Raw genomic sequence first — 23,331 nt, 5'->3', positions numbered from 1 at the left:
GCCTTTCATGGTTCATGCCTATCATATACTTACTCTTCAATTCAACCTCTTAGAATTCTTGCCTTCTTTGAAGACTCAATTGAGGTGCCTTTTCCTCTATGAAGTATTTTTTTATTTACCAAATTCTTAAGTACTCTCTTCCTCACCATGTTCAAATTACTTTGTATATACTTATTCATGTTTTGTGATTTTTCTTTCTAGAATAATTTAAACTCCTTGAGGGCAAAGAAAAAAAATGTTTTGGTCTTTGTATCTCCAGCACAAAGCACTATGTTTGACCATAATAGGTACTTGATAAATGTCTGTCAGTTGAACTCAGCTTTCCAAGGACACATAGTTTATAGATAATAAAACAGGAATTCAAACATCACTCTGACTCCAAATCTAGTTCTCTTTTCACTATTTAAAAAATGTACAAAGAAAGAAAAATGCAAAGAAAATCCCATTTTTCTAGGGATCTGTGTGACTTATATTTAATAAGTTTGAGTTTACCAAATATTCTCCATAAAAGAAGGGCTTTTAACTTAAGATCTGTGAACTTTTAAAAATATGTCATTATGCTTCAATAAAATTGATTTCCTTTATTTTATATGTTTCATTCTATACACTCAAACACATTGGCTTCACCAGATTGCAGGAGTAAATCTTTGACAAACAAAAAACAAAAAACAGTTAAGAACCCGTGGAAAAAAAGAGGTTAGTTGTTTCCCCTTTCCAAACAGTAAGCACACAATTGCTGGAGTAAGCATGTTCATTTTAGTACTTTTCCTTTTAAATACTAGTCCACAAATTCCTCAGACGTGAGTAACTAAAAGAAAACTAAATTCATAATATATGAATTAGCAAATATTACTTTTTCTAAAGAGATGGTTCTTCATTACAATATGATAAATTAGGTAAAGACTAAATGATTACCTTTGTTAAATAGTTTTTAAGAAAAAGTAATTCAAAGAAATTCAAATAGTTTAGTACTTTGCTTATCTTAAGCCATTTTAATTATGAAACATTGCTTAAATTAACCCCCAAATCTGTCAGGTCTATACTGAAAATTCATTTGTAATCTTTTTTGTTTTTGTCTTTTTTAAGAATGAGAAGCTTTCTGGACTTTGATCATTTAGCCTTGATTCTAAAGAGAGCTAAAGGTCCCTTTATACAGTGGATATAGTGCCAGGCCTTTAATAAGAAAGACATATCTTTCTGAATTAAAATCTTGTCTAGACACTTACTAGCTGTGTGACCCTGGACAAATCATTTAATCTGTTTGCCTCAATTCTTTATCTGTAAAATGGACTAGAGAGGGAAATGACAAACCACTCCAGTATCTCTGCCAAGGAAATCCCAACTGGAGTTGTAGAGTCAGGCGTAACTGAAAATGACTGAATAACTATTTCTTTGCCAAGAAAACTCCAAATGGGGTCACAAAGAACTGGGCATGATTGAAACTACTAAATAACAACTTCTTTAAAGGGCTGGTAAAGCTGAGCTTCTAAATGATTTCTTTTATCAAATCAAAGGCATAAAACTTCCTTTATTTTTTGGATCAAACTGTTGTTTGTCTTCCCAAAAGAAAAAATTTCTCCATGTTCATTTTTTCTACTAATAAAGAGGAAAGGGGAATAAAGCAAAGAGAGAGAGAGAGGGTTGAAGCCCTGTATTCTCATGTCTTTACCTGTCTTTATACTTATATTCTTTCATCTATAATAATTTTGTAATCTTTTTTCTGAATTTTTTTCATCCACTTTAAAATACAAAACTTTGAAATTTTGTCATAATAGAGAGAAAATGGATTTAGAGTTAAAGATATGTGGTTTCATATTCTTCTAGATCTGCTTTCTTAATTTCTGTATAAATTCAGGGAAATCATTTCATCTCTAGGTCCCATTTCCTAATCTGTCTTTTTTTTTTTTTTAAGAGTTGAACTATATTCTCTCTAAAGTCCCTTACAACTCTAAGCCCTATGATTCCTATTCTAATACCCCCTCGGGTAAATAAGCAAAAATTTACTCTGTACATCTCCATCTTTGAAACAGTTGGCAAAGTAGTTTGATTTAATGGGCTTAAAACTTTTTTTTATCTACCTTTTTTCAGATAAAGTAGTATACCAGTCAATCTTTCTGTCCCTATGAAATAATTTATAAGGTTAAACAAGACTTATAGGGGGAAAGATCTTCAAATATGTTTCCCAAGAACTTTATTCTCAACTGAGAAATTAGATCTTAAATGTGTTTACTTAAAAAAAAAAAAAAAAAAAAAACTAGCCTTCTTACACCTTCAAACAAGACATAAAACTTTATATTTTCTCAATTATTCAAAAAATTGCTAGTGATTTTTCTTTACTTCCACAAATCATATATCCTTCAAACTTTAGTTATGTCTATTCTTAATGAAATAATTTTCATAGGTTCATAGGAACATTTGCTCACTGTATTTAGAGAAAGAAGGGACCTTAATGAACATATATTCAAAATTTCTCATTTTCTACATAAGAGAATTAAATATTTAAAGCTAGAAGAGACCTTAGAGTTTTCTAATTTAATCTATTCACATTTTTCAGATGAGGAAATGCAGACCACAAAGAGATCACAAAGGAATCAAGTGACAAAATCAGAATTTGAATCCAAGACCTTAGGCTTCAAATATAGTTCCTTTTTCATGAGAGAAAGGGAAAAAAAATGGAACCAAGAGAAGTTTAATGACCCATCTAATATCAAAGAAATAATAAATAAAAGAGATCTTATTCAAGCCTACCTTTTCTGACTCAAAATCCAATGCTTTTGCCATTTTATAACTATGTATGTATATATGTATATATATGTGTATTCAGAAAATGGGAATTTTTTTTAAATCTAAGAAGTTATCCTGTTTCCTTAAATTTAATTAACCTTTCCAAACACTAAAGAGAAAAATAATTATGATATGTTTTTCATAAATAACACAATTTTTTTCACCTCCTTTAGTGATCATATAGTTCAATACTCTCTGAAATCATGATCAATGAACCTATTTACATTTTTCTTCAAATCTTACCTAGTTGGCAGGAAAATATCTGACTAAATAAGATACATAAACCATACCACAGAAAGTCCTGCAGAGTTAAGCAATTTCTTCAATAAGGATTATTAATAGAAAATTCCTTGCCTCCACAATAGCTATCTGTAAAAAGGAAAAGAACCCTATCTGAGGAAGATAAGGAAAATATTTAGTAGTGATTCTTAATTACCATGAGTAAGACTGATAAGGGAAACTCATCACTTTGTTCACTATGGACCCGGTTTCACATTATTTAAAACCTTTTACCTTGATTCCGTATACTGTTTTCAGAAATGCCAGTTATATTTTTTCCATTCATTTTCAACAAAGAAGACTGGAATGCAATAGAAAGGAAAAGAATCAGCATTTATATAGCACCTATTATTTGTCAGGCTCTAATTGCTTTATAAATATTTAATCCTAAGAACTCTGTAATCTGCTTCACAGTTGAGATAGTTGAGGAAACAGAGCTTTCCCAAGTTCACATAGCTAATAAATGATTGAGGCTGAGTTTGAACTAGGAATAGGATTCCTGACTCCAGACCACATTGTACCAGTTAACTACCCCCAGATAAAGGTAAGAAGGGATTAGATTTTTAATTTTTACAATAAATAATAATAATTCCATTATTTATTTAGAAATAAATAATGGAATAAATTAATAAATTATTATGTCCAAGGCATAATTCTGGTTAAAGGATTAATATTTAGAATATGGATTCCTCTAGGCAAAGGGAAATATGTGTAACATGACCGTAGAGTTTGCATAGTAATCTCAATATGTTTGTATAGGTTGCAATTTTAAAAGAGAAGTGGTTGTTATATGTATTATTACTGTCCCTGTGAGATAAAAAAATGCTAAGTGAAAATAATAGAAGCTAAGATAACAGCCAAAAGGGCCCAAAAGATTTTTGCCAGTTTCATTACCTATTCTTGCTTGACCAATCAATTCTTATGATTACTGAGCTTTTGAATTAGCATAGTAATATTTGTGTAGTATAACTTAAGGGCCACTAGGAAGGGTGCCATGCCTGGCCTGAAATTCCATCTTTAATAATTAAATCTTAGAGGGACTTTTTATTGTTTGGAGTTACTAAACATCATCTAATAAAGAGCAGTCACTCTCTAGGAGAGAGAACACTAATTTTTAGTCAAATCTTTTCAATAGGATCAAAGTCTTGTGAAGAATGAAAGAGAAGATAGATAGGATAGCGAGAGAGGGGAAGAAAAGAGTAATGGCCTAAGTCATTAGAGATAAATTTTACCAATTTCACAATTTTGTCTAGAGCAATCCCTACTCATCCATTTCCTGTTCCTCACATTCTAGCCATGTCACCTGCAAAGTGGCAAAACAGTTGTATACCCTAACAAGATTTGAAACTTGTAGCCTTTATTTGTCTTAATAGAAGTCTTCAAGCCTTCATTGTAATCTATGAGACTAATCACAAAATAAACATTTATATGGCATGGCCATGAGATTTGTTAGACATTCAAAATATGTGCATTTTTTAAAAGCAATCTTAAAATGTAATTCATTGCCCCTCTCTTCATGCTGTACCTTTGGGCAGCTGCTAGTGTAGCTCCTGCTTAACCCTAGTTCTTCCTCTAACTTCTGCTTTGTCCGTCCTTCCTTCCTTCCCTTCAACAATTCAGAAGTTAGTAGGAAAGCAAGGTCTTGCTTTGTGTTCTGATTGTGGCTCAAAGAACAAATCTGCATAATTATCAATTATTTGGAATCACTTATATACTGTATAATTCAAAAATCCTGTGTCTTTGCATGAAATTCTTATTTTCAAGGACTTTTATTCTTTCTCAATTATTTTATTCCTTTTTTGCATGACAGTATAAAAACCCACATTAGTCCCTCGATTCTTTATTTTAAAAGGTGCCTAAAACATTGAAATCTCCAATATTCATATTCAATATTTTTTACAAATATAGTAAAAAAAAAAAAGGGGGTACATTAGAAAACATTTTTTCTCATTCTCAATCATGATAACAAATTCCAAAGATAAAATAGATCGAGAGTCAAAATGCAGGGAAATTCCTGAGAACATTAATTACAGTTTTGTAGGAACAGAAGGTGTAAACAAAAGGTGCAATTTAATCTGAACTCATAAACTATTCTAAGCACAAGGAATAATACAATTAACTACCTTGTTAAAGACTCAGATTCTGTGTGCATACATAAAAGAAACAGACAAAGAGGTAAGGAGGAGAAATAGAAGGACAGGGAGAAAGAGAGAGAGAGAGACAGAAACAGAGACAGAAACAGAGACAGAGAAGTAGAGTCAATCAGAGGAAAAAGGACCAGAAGTAGAGAGATAGAGACAGAGATAGACAGACAGATGGAAAAACACAAAAGAAGAATGGTGAGAAAGGGAAAATCTGGAAAAATCATGGTTATTTTTAAAAGCTAAAAAACATAGGGCTAACATTTATCAATGATAAGAAATGTGAGGGATTAATCAGTTAACCCGACTCTAAGAATTTTTTATGCATTTTTGCTACCTAATATGCCAAAATTTATATAATGTTACCAGTCTTCTTAGTTAGAATCCAGGAAAGGAAAGAAAAGAATCTTATTTAACTAAATAGACATCACTATCTTGAAGAAGTTTTCCAGTGATCTATCTTCCAAGTTAATTTTAATTAAACAAATGAATGGTAAATGCATGCAAAGAACTAACATTAATCTTTAAATCAAAAAGATTTACTTTGAAATTATAATTAATTACAAGCAAAAATATCTTATTTAATAGGGTGGTGACCTTAGTTACTTTATTTAATCACTAAAACAATTCAATTCCCAAAATTAAGATTTGGATCACTTCCAAATACATCCCATTAAGATGATCAATTCTGTAAGAACATAGACACTAAGCCTCTGAAAAGAAACTCTTTGGAAAGTTTTCCTTCTTATTAATGTGCTTAGATGATACTGGTTCTTGAAAAAAATAAACAAGGAAGAATCTCATTTTTCTCTTTCCCCTAGTGATTGAAGATGAGATGTCCCATTACTAGTCATGGTTGAATTATCTACTATGTTGTTGAACATGCCAATTGTCATCTGTTTGATCCCATGCAGGGACCCACAGTTAAAGAAAGTAATTCTTATTCCCAGGAAGATGTTCTAGCAAAATGCATGTTAACGCATTATCTTCCAAAATCTGGATGAATGACTAGTAAGTTTTATAAACTCATGTCCTGCAATAGTGTCAAAAAGGTCAGAGAAAAATTTAAAATATAACCCTAAATAGCTCTTTGGTGCTCTAACAGTTATTATTTAGTTCATTACATTTTAAAAGAATAACCACAAAGAAATGTCAGACTCAAAGATAATATGAAGAAATCTATTTCCACAGCAACTACTAAGGTTTTATAAGGATGAATTCGTATTAACTAAATTCCTGATCAACTTTATAATTCAATGAAACTGTTAAAAAACAGTAATTTTTTTATATAAATCCTTTTTCATTTTTTTCAAGCAAAATGATCAATAAATATGCTAGAAAGGACAAGTGGCTTTACCACTAATCTATCCCTTACACTTATTTAATAATCCTTTTTCTTTGCATAACATATTCTTAGAAGTTGTTTATGGTCACTTTTCCTTTTTGTTCTGTTACTGACAAGAACTTAACTCAAGGCCTAGATTTGTATAATTGTCATTGGCTCGTTTTTTGTCCCAACTGACTTTTTTAGTTCCAACTATTGTTAACAGAACACTTAAACTATATCAAAGAACCAGCCCAATTTACTTAGCAAAGCAAATACTGAGATTTCAAGGAAATACCCCTTCTACTAGAACTCCCAGTATCTGTGACCTGAGTAAACATTTTTTAGAACTTGTGGGATTCTTTAAAGCCAATTGCATTATATTGTACATAAGGAATGTTTCTTCAGGAATGGAATAGTACCCATAGCTTTGTAATATTCATTTAGTTGCTCTCCCACTATTTCCCACATATCTGGCTCTAATTTTTCTTCCTTGGATAACCAATGAGATGTGTACTTTAATATATTTATGCGCCCAATTATTTGCCTCTGAGTTACTAACAAACCTTGCTTTTTATTAACCTAACTATGCATTCTACATATTTCCCTTGAGTTTCCCTTGAGGTGGGAGAGGCTCGTTTCTTATTATTTATCTCATTTCAGCTGAAAAACGAAAGTGACTAGTTTAGCCCTTACCAAAGCTTCCTGCTTGTCTATTTTTATATTCACCCTATTTCCAGGTCACAGGGACTTCTCCCCTGAGCTTACAATCATATCAGTGGAACTGCCCCACATTTGGCCTCCAGAATGTAATGTCCAGGCTAGCTCTCTGGAGGGTCCAGGCCTTGATCTTTAGGTGAAGAAGTGAAGGCGGTAGGAGAGCTATCACACGGCTGGTCAAAAATGGAATCTGGAGCCTGAAATCGTCTCTGTGTCTGTGGCTGAGAGAGCCTTTTGTGTCTGAGACTCCCTTAAATACCTCAGTATAATTACAACACTACAACACAATGAGCTTGTGCAACCTTTACATCACCATCACATTAAGTAGGGAACCATTATCTCACACTGAGTAGGTGCTTAACTATAAGTACTATGCTGTCCTTGATTCAAGTATACCTTCTCAGAGTGCCAGCCCTCTACAGGCAAATCCTATAAAACCCCTTCTCAGAAAGCTGAATAAAATTCCAAATGTATAAATAATTTTTTAAAAGATAGGTTTGATAAAATGGAAAAAAAAATAACTCCTTAAAAATAGAATTTGTGAAACAGAAAAAGAAAATAACTGCTTAAAAAACAAAATTTGTGAAATGGCAAAAAATTCCATAGAACAAAACAACTCATTTAAAAATTCAATTAGACAAATACAAAAAGAAGTAAAAAAAGTAAATGAAGAAAATAATTCACTAAAATTCAGAACTGAACAAATGGAAATGAATGATTCAAGGAGAAAACAAGAATCAATCAAACAAAACCAAAAAAATGAAAAAATAGAAAAAAAGTAAAATTCCTAATAGGGAAAACTACTAACCTGGAAAATAGATCTAGGAGAGACAACATAAGGATTATTGGACTCTCTGAAATACATGATGAAAAAAAGCCTAGCCACTATTTTTTAGGAAATCATTAAAGAGAACTGCCTAGCTATCATAGAATCCAAAGGTAAAATAACTATTGAAAGAATTCACTGAACATCTCCTGAAAGAAATCTCAAAAGTAAAACTCTAAAGAATATTGTGGCTAAATTTCAGTACTATTGGATCAAAGAAAAAATATTACAAGCAACCAGAAAGAAACTGTTCAAATACTGAAGAGCCACAATAAGGATTACCCAGAACCTAACAGCTTCCACTTTAAAGGACTGAAGGGCCTGGAATCTGATATTCTGAAAGGGAAAGGAACTTGGAATGCAGCCAAGAATAAACTACCCTGGTAAAATGAGCATTTTCTTTCAGGAAAGAAGATGGACATTCAATGAAACTTGTGAATTCCATTTATTTTTGATGAAAAGACCAGAGCTAACAAAAAATTTTGACCTTCAAATATAGAACTCAAGAGAAGCATAAAAAGATACAAAGAAAAGAACTCTTGAGAACAATATTTCTGTTATGGGTATGCATAGAGAGTGCATGCATAATCTGATTTTATTATTATAATATAAAAAAGAAACTAGAGGTGGAAAGAGGAATGTACTGGGAAAAAGGGGAAAGTGGAGGTAAAATGAGGGAAATTACATCTCAGGAAGAGGCAAAAAAAAAAAACCCTATTATAATTGAGGGAAAGAAAGGAGGGTGGTGAACATCTTTCAGATGTTGGTTCAAAGAAAAACTATTATACATATTTGATTTCACCAAGAAACTTCTTTCACATTATAAAAAAGTGGGAGGGGAAAGGGGAAAGGGAAGGAGTAGGCTAAATAAAAGAGAAAACAGAAATAGTAGGGGAGAGGTATAAGAAAGGAAGAGGGTCTCTACAGGGGAGGACTGCTTGAGGCAAGTAGTACTCATAAGTAAATTACTGAGGAGGGAAAGGGGAAAAGGAAAAAGAAAAGTATAATTTGGAGTTAATAAGATGGCAGGAAATGCAGAATTAGTAGTTTTAATTGTAAATGTGAATGGGGTAAACTCTCCCATAAAATGTAAGCAGATAGCAGACTGTATTAAAAGCCAGAATCCTACAATATGTTGTTTACAAGAAACACATTTAAAGCACAGGTGATACATATGGAGTAAAGGTAAAAAGCTGGAGCATGCTTCAGGTGAAGTTAAAAAAAAAAAAAAAAAAGCAGGGGTAGCCAGCCTGATCTCAAATCAAGCAAAAGCAAAAATTGATCTAATAAAAAGAAATAAGGAAGGAAACTATATCTTGCTAAAGGGTACCATAAATAATGAAGCAATGTCAATATTAAACATATATGTACCAAGTGGTGTAGCATCTAAATTCCTCAAAGAGAACTTAAGAGACTTGCAAGAAGAAATAGACAGCAAAAATATGATAGTTGGAGATCTCAACCTTACACTCTCAGACCTAGATAAATCAAACCACAAAAGAAATAAAAAAGAAGTAAATAGAATACTAGAAAAGTTAGGTGTGATAGAATTTTGGAGAAAATTGAATGGAGACAGAAAGGAGTACACTGTTTTCTCGGTAGTTCATGGAACCTATATAAAAATTGACCATATAGTAGGACATAAAAACATCAAAAATAAATGCAGAAAGGCAGAAATACTAAATGCATTTTTTTCAGGTCAAAATGCAATAAAAAATACATTCAATAGACAGCCAGGGGGAATAGACAAAAAAGTAATTGGAAACTAAATAATCTCATTCTAAAGAATGAATGGGTTAAACAGCAAATCATAGACACAATAATTTCATCCAAGAGAATGAGAATAATGAAACAACATAGCAAAATTTGTAGGATGTTAAGAGACTTTCCTTCTGAGAATTGCAATGTATGTCCTGTCAGCTGGTAGGATGGACGCAAGAGGTAAAAAGGGGCTTGGCCTCTGAAGTAGGAGGTTGTGTCTTATAGGTGTTAGATCTTTTCTTAGGATGCAGCACTAACTCCAGGTGTCTCCCTTCTGCAGATCCACCTATGCAGTGCTGAGAGGGCTAGGCACAAGGTAATGCCAGAGGAGAGTAAATATAAATGGCCAGCTTTGCCATAGGCAGAGAAGGATGCAGAGAGAAGTAGAGAGAGGCTGAGATGTAGAGAGATTCAGGGATGCAGAGAGAGAGATGCACAGACATACATACACTTGCTCTTGCTTCCTGCTAACCCCTGCTGAGATAACCAATAAAGAATGGCTGTTTGACATTTTAACATTGGTCTCATCTCCATGTCTATCAGGGAAGACTGGTATGCATAGCCCTGACAATCAGTAGCCTCAGGATAGGAGGTTACAGTGGGGTGCAGCCAAAGTGGTAAGGGGGGAAATTTTATAACTCTAGATGCTTGCTTGCATAAAATAGAGAAAGAGAAGATCAATGAATTGAGCTTGCAACTAAAAAAGATAGAAAAAGAACAAATTAAAAACCCCCAATAAAATACCAAACATGAAATTCTAAAAAATAAAAGGAGAGATCAATAAAATTGAAACTAAAAAAAACTATTCAATTAATAAATAAAACTAAAAGTTAGTTTTATGAAAAAACCAACAAAATAGGTAAACCTTTAGGTATTTTGATTAGAAAAAGGAAAAAGGAAAAGCAAATTGTTAGTCTCAAAATGAAAAGGGAGAACTTTCCACTTATGAAGAGGAAATTAGAGCAATAATTAGGAGTTGTTTTGCCCAATTTTATGCCAATAAATTTGGCAACCTAAGTGAAGTGGAGGAATACCTACAAAAGTATAGATTGCCTAGATTAACAGAAGAGGAAATAAATTACTTAAATAGTCCCATTTTACAAAAAGAAATAGAACAATCTATTAGTCAACTCCCCAAGAAAAAAATCCCCAGGACCAGATGTATTTACAATTCTACCAAACATTTCTCCAATACTATATAAACTATTTGAAAAAATAGGGAACGAAGGACTAATTTCTTTTATGACATAGACATGGTACTGATACCTAAATCAGGTAGGACAAAAACAGAGGAAAAAAAATTATAGACCAGTCTCCCTAATGAATATTGATGCAAAAATTTTAAATAAAATATTAGCAAACAGAGTACCAAAAAACATCTCCAGGATAATACACCATGACCAAGTAGGATTTATACCAGGAATGCAAGGGCTAGTTCAATATTAGGAAAAATATTAGCATAATTGACTAAATCAATAACCAAATTAACAAAAATCATAACAAAAATCTCAATAGATGCAGAAAAAGCATTTGATAAAATCCAACACCATTCCTATTAAAAACACTTGAGAGTATAGGAATAAATGGACTTTTTCTTAAACAATCAGTAGCATCCATTTACAACAATCAGCAAGCTTCATATGTAATGGGAATATACTGGAAGCATTTCCAATAAGATCAGGGGTAAAACAAGGTGGCCCACTATTATCATTATCATTCAATATTGTATTAGAAATGCTAGCTTTGGCAATAAAAGAAGAAAAAGAGATTAAAGGAATCAGAGTAGGTAATGAAGAAACCAAAACATCATTCTTTGCAGATGATATGGTGATATACTTAGAGAACGCTAGAGAATCAACTAAAAAAATTAGAAGTAATCCATAACTTTGGCAAAGTTGCAGGATACAAAATAAATGCACATTAATCATCAGCATTTTTATACATGACTAAAAAAAATACAACAGCAAGAGATACAAAGAGAAATTCCATTTAAAATAAATGTCAATAGTATAAAATATTTGGGAATCTATCTGCCAAGGGAGGGTCAGGAATTATATGAGCAAAACTACAAAACACTTTCCACACAAAGTCAGATCTAAGCAGTTGGAAAAATATCAAGGGCTCTTGGATAGGTCAAGCAAATATAATAAAGAAGACAATACTACCTAAACTAATCTATTTATTTAGTGCTATACCAATCAAACTCCCAAGAAACTATTTTACTGACCTAGAAAAAAATAACAACAAAATTAATCTGGAAGAACAAAAGGTCAAGAATTTCAAAGGAATTAATGAAAAGCAAAGCAAGGTAGCCTAGCTGTACCAGATCTAAAACTGTATTATAAAGTAGTGGTCATCAAAACCATTTGGTACTGGCTAAAAAATAGAGCAGTTGATCAGTGGAATAGATTAGGTTCACAGAACAAAATAGTCAATGACTATAGTAGTGCAGTATTTTATAAAGCCAAAGACCCCAGCTTTTGGGATAAGAATTAACTATTTGACAAAAACTGCTAGAAAAATTGGAAACTAGTATGGCAGAAACTAGGCACTGACCTACACCTAATACCATATACCAAGATAAGGTCGATTATTATTATTATTATTATTTTATGATCTAAACATAAAGAATGATATTATAAACAAATTAGAAGAACATAGGATACTTTACCTCTCAGATCTTTGGAAGAAGAAGGAATTTGTGACCAAAGAAGAACTAGAGATTTTGGAAGGCTGAAACTCCAAAAAGGTAAGCTTGAATCAGACAACCAAGCATTTAAGGCTAATTACTTATTGGTGTGAGACAATGATTCTGCTAGCATATATTTGGATAAATGGCTCTTCTTACCTCTGGTGCTTGCTGAATGTTTGATGTTAAGATAATTGTAAGCAAGGATTAGAGGGTGGAGGGAGAGAAGCAGAGGCATTTGACTGCAGGACAATGAAAAGAGAGACTGGTGACTTAGGACTCCAGAATCCAGGATTTTGCTTGTCTGCCTCCTTCACTTCTCCCCTTAAAAACCAAGGACTTTAATTTATCCTGACTCTGACTAATCCCCAGGCCCTCCAGGAAGCAAGCCTGTACTCCACAAGAGATCATTATTGATCACAAAATAGATAATTTTGATTTTATTAAGTTAAAAAAATTTGCACAAACAAAACTAATACAGACAAGATTAGAAGGGAAGCAATATAGAAACTGGAAATTGAGTGGATGTCCATCAATTGGAGAATGGCTGAATAAATTGTGGTATATGAATGTTATGGAATATATTGTTTTGTAAGAAATGACCAGCAGGATGATTTAAGAGATGCCTGGAGAGACTTAAATGAACTGATTCTAATTGAAATGAGCAGAACTGGGAGATGATAATACACTTCAACAACAATACTATATGATAATCAATTCTAATGGACATGGCTCTCTTCAACAATGAGATGATTCAAACCAGTTCTAATTGTTCAGTAATTAAGAGAATCAGCTACACTCAGAGGGAGAACTATGGGAAATGAGTGTGGACCACAACATAACATTTCCACTCTTTCTGCTATTCTTTGTTTGAATTTTTGTTTTCCTTCTCAGATTTTTTTTACTTTCTTTCTAGATCTGATTTTTCTTGTGCAGCAAGATAATTATATAAATATGTATACATATATTGTAGTTAACATATACTTTAACATATTTAACATGTATTGGACTACCTGCCATCTAGGGGAGGAAGTAGGGAAGAGGGGAAAAGTTGGAACAGAAGGGTTTGCAAAGGTCAATGGTCAAAATTTACCCATGCATATGTTTTATAAATAAAAAGCTATAATAAAAAAAAGGAAAGCAATAAACTAAGAAAACATTTTTACATTCAAAGGTTCTGATAAAGACCTCATTTCTAAAATATATAGAGAATTGACTCAAACTTATCATAGTTCAAACCATTCTCCAATTGATGAATGGTCAAAGGAAACAAACAATTTTCAAATGAAGAAATTGAAACTATTTGTAGTCATCTGAAAAGTTGTTCCAAATCATTATTGATCAGAGAAATGCAAATTGAAACAACTCTGAAATACCACTAGACACCTGCCAGATTGGCTAAGATGACAGGAAATGATAGTGACCAATGTTGGAGGGAATGTGGGAAAACTAGGACACTGATACATTGTAAGTAGAACTGTGAACGGATCCAACCATTCTGGAGCGCAATTTGAAACTATGCTCAAAAAGTTTTCAAACTATGTATACCCTTTGATCCAGCAGTGTTTCTACTGGGATTATATCCCAAAGAGACCTTAAAAGAGGGAAAGGGAACCACAAATGCAAAAATTTTGTCGCAACCCTTTTTGTAGTGCCAAAAAACTGGAAACTGAGTGGATGCCCATCCATTGGAGAATGGCTGAATAAATTATGATATATGAATATTATGGAATATTATTGTTCTATAAGAAACGACCATCAGGATGATTTCAGAGAAGCCTGGAGTGACTTACATGAACTGATGCTAAGTAAAATAAGCAGCACCAGGAGATTATTCTACACAGCAATATCAAGACCACACAACAATCAATTCTGATGGACGTGGCTCTCTTCAACAATGAAATGATTCAAACAGTGCCTCTTGTTCAGTGATGAAGAACCATCTACACCCAGAGAGAGGTCTGTGGGAATTGAGTGTGGACCTCAACATAGCATTCTCACTCTTTGTGTTATTATTTGCTTGCATTTTGTTTTCTTTCTCAGTTTTTTTTTCTTCCTTCTTGATCTGATTTTTCTTATGCAGCAAAATAACCGTATAAATATGTATACATATATTGGATTTAACATATATTTTAACATATTTAACATGTATTGGACTATCTGCCAGCTAGGGGAGGAGATAGGGGGAAGAAGGGGAAAATTTGGAACAGAAGGTTTTGCAAGGGTCAATATTGAAAAATTACCCATGCATATGTTTTGTAAGCAAAAAGCTTTAATAAAAATAAATAAATAAATATTAATTTATTGATACATTAGGAATTTCTTGATTGTCTCTTTACCAAAAAATCTGATCCTCTTCCACAATAAATTTTCTCCTTTTCATTAATGTGAGTTTCAAACTTTTCTATCTCAAAGTAGAAGAGAGTTTTAAAGAAAAACAATTTTACTTTTTGTTAAAAATAAAAAGAAAGAATCATATTCTCAACAATGCAGTAATTCAAGGCAATTCCAATAAACATGAGATGAAAAATGCCAATTACCTCCAGAGAAGGAACTGTGGAGGTGAATGTGGATCAAAGTATAGTATTGTCATCTTTTTTGTTTTTTTTTTTCTTTCTCTTTTTTTTTTTTTGTTCTTTTGGTCCAATTTCTCTTGTACAATAGGACAAATATGGAAATATGTTTAAAAGAATTGTACATATTTAACCTATATCAGATTGCTTCCTGCCTCGGGGAAGAAAAAAATCTGGAACACAGTGTTATAAAAATGAATATTGAAAACTATCTTTCCATGTATTTGGAAAAAAGCATCATAACAATTTCTATTCTTTTTCTATTTGCTAATGCATGTTTTAAAGGTACATCTCTTTCCTGGAAACTATCACCTCTGAAATGATCAATAAAATATCATAATCATAAATATAAACAAAATATATATAATCAAATATTCACAAATCATATACATAAACAAAATGTCATAATGATATGAACATAAAATCTGAGTTGGAGGAGAACTTGAAGGCCATTTAGACCAGAGGTATCTAACTCATGCCTGCAACACTCTCAGTATTGCCTGAATCAGATTAAAATATACTGGGAAAACATTTAACAAAATAAATTGTTTATTAATGAAGAGAATCAGCTATACTCAGAGGGAGAACTATGGGAAATGAGTGTGGACCACAACATAGCATTTCCACTCTTTCTGTTATTTTTTGTTTTCGTTTTTGTTATTAAATACAAAATAACATAGTTAATGTTAATAGGGATTTTCTAAGTCAAATCTATAGGGATATTATGAATGTTTTAGTGGCCCCTGTTTCTATTTGAGTTTAATACTACTGATGTAAATCAATCCATACCTGACCAAAAATCTTTTCTACTGCATCCTTAAAATCCTTAACTTTCATTTGACTCATTCAACAAACATTTACTGATAAGTCCATAAACTGTTAAATATGAAAATAACTTGAGTGATCATCTAGTCCAACCTTCTTGTGTTTATAGGATAGCAATTTGAGATTCAGAAAGGTTAAATGCCCTACCCAAAGACATAAGGCTAAATTAATCACAGAGATAGAATTAGAACTTAAATGTCTTGAGATTTTAGTCCAAGTTTCTACCGATCCTAACTGTGCACAGAGAATAAAGCCTTTTATACAATTCAATCAACTTTTCTATTATAAACAGTCAAATCTTCAAATTAGAATTTAAGAATGACTCATGCTTTTCATGGCAGTAACAAGTGAATTAGACTCAATTGTAGTTATTGATCTTGTTACAATAATACCATATTTCCCTTATTAAATTCACACATTTTTACCAAACAATAACTATGTCTTTTATTAGTATCTCCTGCTTGCTTTTAACAGTTTGCAATGAAATTGAAACAATATCTTTTCTTTTTTTCCCCAGATATAAAAGTCTGATGCTGAGAGTTTGGATAAATATGCTTCTAAAGAAAATACTACCACAAGCCTCATTTTCTCTTTGCTGTCAAGTTATCCAAACATGTGGTTGAAATTACAGTTCCATCCCTCAGAGGAAGGACAAATCGTTCACTGGAGATTAGTTGCCTATAACACATTTGTTTTACCTGGGTCATATCTTTATGGAGAATTTCTCTGGATTGAATTTGCAAGGATGGCCCACTGGCATTTATCACAGTTATTAGATATAATGAAATCCAAACCAATATGAGTTCATTGACTGTATCAGTCTCTGGGGCTCTTTTTCAAAGTCTCAAAGTCCAGTTTGTGAACCTTACTTTCAATTGGGACCCAATTCACCAATCTGACTATGGAGACAAGACTTATTAATTGTTTTATTTTGAAATCATCTTCCCCATGTCCAATAGAGCATTTCATCATGCTGTGGAAATAATCCTGGATTTTCAAAGGTTATCCTTGAGCAAAAGTTTTGACACTTCCTAGCAAACAAAAAGCAGTTTGACTCTCCTCTCCTTTTTACTCACATTCCAACAGTAATACAGACTTTTTTTCATCTCTCTATCATATTATTTAAAAAAACCTTCTAATTTGTATCCCTAGAGACTAGTCATATAGCTGCCAAAGTGATATTTCTAAAGGTCTGACCACATCACTCTTGTGCCTAATAAGCTTTGGAAGCTTCCTATTGCCCTTAGGGTAAAAAGTACATACTTCTTTTCATAATTTGGTCCCTCTGATCTTTCCAGGTTGATCATGCTTTCTATCAGGTACTCTAAACTCTGGCCAAATTGGCCTACTGTATGTTCTCCACACATGCGATTATATTTCCCCCTTCCTATACTTTTGAGAATACTTTTCACACTCACCTCCGTCTCTCCAGTAAAGATTAAATGCTACCTTCTTCAAATAGTCCTTCCTGACTTCACCAGTTATCACAATAGATTTATTATGCACTTATCCAGCAATTACTTATCTCTGAACATGTGTAGAGTTTAAAATTGTCCAAATTACAACAAAAGAAACTGAGGCAGAATTCTGAGTAAATAGCATTTTATTAGAGTTCCCCTCTAATGTTGTTCCCCTCTAATAAAATGGATCTTAGATCTCCTTTATGTTCTGAAATGTCCCTGGTTCCCAGGACTTTAGTCTTCATAGGATTTGATACCCAATTATGCAAAAGAGGCATGATAAAATTCAGAATCTCACTGGTTAATATACTTTGATCTTGAGGGTAAAAAAATAAGATGGAAAAGGCAAGAGTCACCTCTGGTTGCCAATCGGTCCTAAGAACCTGCTCATGCTGGACTTGAGAGGGTGGTCCAGAGGTACAAAAATAAGTAGAAAGACTTTCCAAAGAATCAAGGCATCCCACCCATGTTGGACATGGAATCAGTAAAACAGGATGAAATATCTTTGTCAGCATTTTTGTGATTGAACAAGTTTCATAACTGGTAAACAAGTAGTGAATATTAAAATTTGAGGTGTTATAAAGGCTCTATCAAAACCTATTTATCTAATTGTTCTTGTTTTATATAAATTATTAGTTTGACTAATATTAATTGGAATAAAGTAGGTATACTAATGGATCATATCTCACACATTTCATATGCATTGTATATGTTTAGTCAAATTTTAGTCTCTAGAAGACTTTAGTGTTTTTTCAACAGTGCCCCGTACCTAGAAGGCATTTGAGAAATACCTATATTGAATATGAGCTCAACAATAGACTCTGTCTGTCATTAAATATATACAGATCAAACCAATTCTCTATTGTCAGAAAGAGGATTAACCTAGCAATGTAGAAAGACTCATCACAGGAAAAATGGTTAACAGGTAGTGGCTTTTTGTGGTCTTATCTACAGAGAAATAAGTAGTTGCAATTTGTATTAGGAAAGGGATTCCACACTGATCAAATCATGAATATTTTGAAAAAGTGTTCTTTGAATCCCTACTTCCAAACCCTCCTAAATGAGCCCCTCTCTTTTATTCTGAATTGTTGTCTTCTACTCCATCTGTACCATGCGTGTTCTATCTTATATCCTAGTGTCAAGTCTTAAAGTAAATAAGACCCATACAAAACCTTATACCTTTCAGAGGAGAAGGTAGTATGCAATAGCAAGGCCTGATCATGAGATCCCAGCCACCAAGCAAGAAAAACCACTACATTCTGGCTGTTTAGCCCTTCATGCCATGAATCCCAATGGAAGAAGGCAGGAACCTTAGAGGCTCAGACATATCTTGAGCTGGGTTTCTTTATAAGGCAAAATCTTAGTATGGTTCAGCTTAAGCTAATGGACATTACTTAAGGGTAGAAATGTAAGGATATACCTAGAAGTCAGAACATGCTAGGGTGATTAAAGAATAGTGTCTGTTAATATTACATTTGGCATAACAATTTTCTGACACTCGATGATTAAGTTCATTTCTTAGACTTCTCCCTACACACCAACAGATCAGTCATCAAATGGTTCCCTAACAGTAGATCTACTGTCTCCCATACCACTTTCCATTCACCTAGACTGCTACTAATTGTCTTTTGGATCTTTAACAAATACTTATCCTATACTTCAATAGAAATATTGAATAAGTTTAGTATAAACAAGTTTTAAACTTGGTTTGAATCTTTACTAATAAATCAGTAACATCTTACCTATTCTTTCCAGTATAGTCTGAACTTTAAGCCTCCCTAAAGAATGATGTTCCCATGTGCCTGTTCTTGGAATAGATGAATCCTGTACTTGGATGCCATGTTCAAAATCCCAGCCTTCCTTTCATCCTGCCTCACTGATCCGACACTGCCACCCAACCACATGTTACAATAATACCCCAGTGAAATAGCAGTGACATCTAGAAAAAATATATTTAACTGGCATATAGACTGTATAATCTGAAAAGAGTTCAGAAAAGAGATCAGTAAAGGCAGATATGGTCGGGGGAAAAGCTCTGAAAAGCAAATTCACAAACAGAAAGGAGCTTCCCTGGAAGATTTTCAAATCATCACATGCAATTAAACTATTCCAGTGACAAAGCTGATCTGTAAGGCTTCTAGAGAATGTCTGAAAAAATAAATAGAGAAGGTACCTTCTATTTCAAGATTTTTTCACTTCCACAATATTATTATTTTCTGCCCCTTTTTCTTCTTTTTCCCTCTTGCTTTCCTTCTTTTCTCTGTCTCTCTAAATGGTACTAATTTTAAAAGAATAAATATGAAAAAAAAAATCTTCTCTTTTACAAACAAAAGAGGGATGTGCTCTTTTTCCTTGGCAAGAAGTCCTTTCAGAGACCAATGGGGTAAACTCCATAGCATAAATTTCCTTTATGATCATCCACATTTTGCACCATGAAATCAGTACCTTTGTTATCTGATACAAGCAAGAGTCAAAAAATGGGGCAGTGTGTGGACTCAATGGATGAAGTGCTGAGCCTGAAGTCAGTAAGACTCATTTTCCTGAATTTAAATCCAGTCTCACAAACTTACTTAGCTGGGTGATGTTGAGTAAGTCACTTCACCCTGTTTGCCTCAGTTCATTATCTATAAAATGACCTAAAGAAGGAAATGGCAAACCACTGCAGTATCCTTGCCAGGAAAACCCCATATAAGGTCATAAAGAGTCAGACATGATTGAGAAACAAAAATTAGAGCAAATGCAAATTTATATTTATATTTTGGGGTGATGTTTGTTTAGGATTAGTGCCATTTGAAGAAGAGATCCTCAGAATACCCCTCATTTTCCATGAACTCTGCTTGGTTTTGACTCCACAGAAATCATGCATCTCCCAGAATAAGACCTGAAATCTCAATATTATGCAGATGGACTGAGTTTTTGCTATCTGCCACATTCCTTACACCCTCAAGTGCCTCTCTCTCCCCTTTGATCAGAGGGCTTGAGTACAGAAAAATAAACTCCTTAAAAAGCCTTTCCTTAAAGAGAACTCAGAACTTTCCAGGTAACTCTCCCTTTTCCCATCAGTTTCTGGTTTTTATTCCATGATTTCATCATGATGCTATCATTGAAATCTTTTCTTCCTTCCTTCCTTCTGCTTTTTCTATCATTCTTTCCTTCCTTTTTTCTCCTCTTCTTTCTTTTTTCTACAGTAGCAAATAAAAAAGGGAAGTTCAATAGTCCATAGGGTATTGGTCCATCACAGTACGTACAGTCTTATGTTCCACTGTAATAAAATATGCAGCAAAAATAATTCTAAGAAGACTAAACTAGAGGTAGTAAGAAAGCAAGAGCTTCCATGATAATTAAATATATATATATGGCAATAGGAAAGTCAGAAAGAATAGGAAGGCTATATAAAAATTATAACATAGAAAGTGAAAACTAGAATTTTGATTTATAAAGCAGTAATTCCATCGAGAGTTTCTGGTGACTCCAGTTTCACATTCACGGTTTACAGTATCACCAGAACCCCTCAGTGGAGTTATTTCCTGTAATGCACAGCTGCATTTGATTTATTTTATTAACTCTACATAAAAACCATAGGCACACAGCTTTTACGGTATTTGACTATGATTAGCATCATCTTTTCAATTTTGGGATGGGAAATAATGTGAAATAAAATGAGAATAGCATAGGAAGACCACAACTTTCAAAAGAGGGATAGAGAGAGTTGCTTAGGGCCATAACTTAACAATGAAATTTCCTCCATCTCAAATATGATAATTGATTACAAATCAAAATAGATCAAAATCCTCATTAGTTCATGGAAGACAGTTTTTTGGTTTTAGCCATGAATAAGAATCTCTGGGGGAAAAAATAATCTAGTATGAGAGTTTTGGTTTCTAAGTATCTCTCCATAGGATAAACCTTTTGTTTTAAAAATGTCTTTTAAAAATTATGCCATGATTACAAGATGATTATTTAAGTCTTCTTTGCTTGTCAAAACATAGTATTGTTGAGACTATCTTTCAAATGTACATTGTCCAATTCTCCTAAAAGATTCAATAGTATAAGAAAAAGAAGAGATGAAGCTTGCCAAGAGGATTCTAAAATGGCTAAGTTGCTATACTGAGAAAAAAAATTAAATTAAATGTATCTGACTATTAATGAATGAATCTGTCAGACATTATCTCTATTGTTTGTGGTTAAATTTTTGTATTACATTGAATTTGCCAAAAATGCATGTTAGACTAAGCATTATACCCACTACTTAGTATATTTACAAAAAATTAAGTGCAAATACGTCACAACATAGTGTTAATACTAAAGAATATTCTTTCCCAAACTGAGCAAGGCCTTTACCAGCTTTTCCTGAGAAAGCATCACATATGGTGCTGATAGCTCTGTGATTATGTCAGTGTTTATTAGTTAAATAAAAATCACAAATCTTCTTTAAGGAAATGAACCCAGATGCCTAAAATTAATATTTCTCAATCCCACTGAAGATACTGTAACTTAATTCCTAATGCCTTTACTTTCACAGACTCAAAACTCACAAATTATGTCATTAAAAACAGCGATGGCTAACAAGAGTCTTGGCGTAATGTATTTTCGTTAGCTGAGGCTAATTGGAGCCAAATGAGTAAAACAATGCAGTAAGGACAGGCAGTAAAATTCCAAGTCTTCAAGGACTGAAATAAATTAGGATAATCAGTAGTATATGCAGAATATGGCCTGTTCAATTAATATAAATAGGATAGCAGTCAGCTACAAAGTGCCAGTGAACATGATGAGTTCTGGTGAGCAACAGATGTCTTATTACATTCTATAAACACAAACAACATGCCAGACTAAACCAGATCAAATAGCAAGGGGCGAGCAGCAATATTTGGGAGCTGGGAAAGGAAATATAGAATGTTGGGGTCAGCCTTTGTAAATTTTCCTTTTGCAAGTTTACAGAGGATGGTCTGGTCTAAATTGGTAGGGGTTTCCTCCCTGTTTATTTCAAAGACTAGAAACATCTACCAAAAAGGTCAAGTTACCCATGTGTTTTATTCTTCCCAGCAACTGTTGTGACCCATGTTCTCACACACTAAATAGGAACCACCTCTGAGTTTCCCAGATATGACTGTAGAATCTTGGATTCCATCATAATCGAAGTCCCACAAGAAAATATCTGTTAGTAATATTTTTCTCTCAAAACAAGAAATTACAGGCATCAAAAAATACATATTGATTACATGCAGCTATTTGGAGAATGAAAATAGGTTTGCTTTTCTCTATTTTTTTCTAAAACTTCCCTAACCTTCCTCTCTTCCCATATCCTCTTTATCCTAGTAACATTTGACATTTTCAAGATCCTTCAACTATTGCATATAAATTCTATCAATGTATTTCCAACTTCAAATGTTTTATAGTCAAATTAATTTAAGAAATACTAATCTATTCCAGTTATTGACATGTTAATCTCAATTGTAACAGTTTACCATGAATTCTCATTTCTGGACATGAGCATTTCAATTCTGTGAGTAAGACGTTTTCCTATTACTGAAGTATTTTCTGTTATGAGATCTAATTTGTCTATTGTCTTCTTCTTTTCAAAAGAAAATAACAACAACAAAGTCTTAGTCCTTTAAAATTATTCTAATTGATAGCAGAGTACAACTTTTTGTCTTTGCAACATTGTAGTTAATACATATCACATTCATCACAATCCAGTATCAATCAATAAGCATGTAAGTACCTACAATGTGCCAGGTGCTAGCAATATAAAGGGGAAAAAAAAGCCATTTTTCCCTCCAAGAAACTTACATTCTATGTGACTTATGGAAATGTTTTGCATGACTACACATGTATAACCTGTATTAAAATGTTTGCTTTCTCAATAGGGGTGGCAGGGAAGAAAAGAAAAAGTCAGAGGGAGGAAGGGAGAGAATTTGGAACCCAAAATTTTTAAAACGAATATTAAAA

Source organism: Antechinus flavipes, chromosome 3 (genome assembly GCF_016432865.1).
Source record: "Antechinus flavipes isolate AdamAnt ecotype Samford, QLD, Australia chromosome 3, AdamAnt_v2, whole genome shotgun sequence".
Classification (NCBI taxonomy): Eukaryota; Metazoa; Chordata; class Mammalia; order Dasyuromorphia; family Dasyuridae; genus Antechinus; species Antechinus flavipes.
This window is presented reverse-complemented; position numbering follows the sequence as displayed.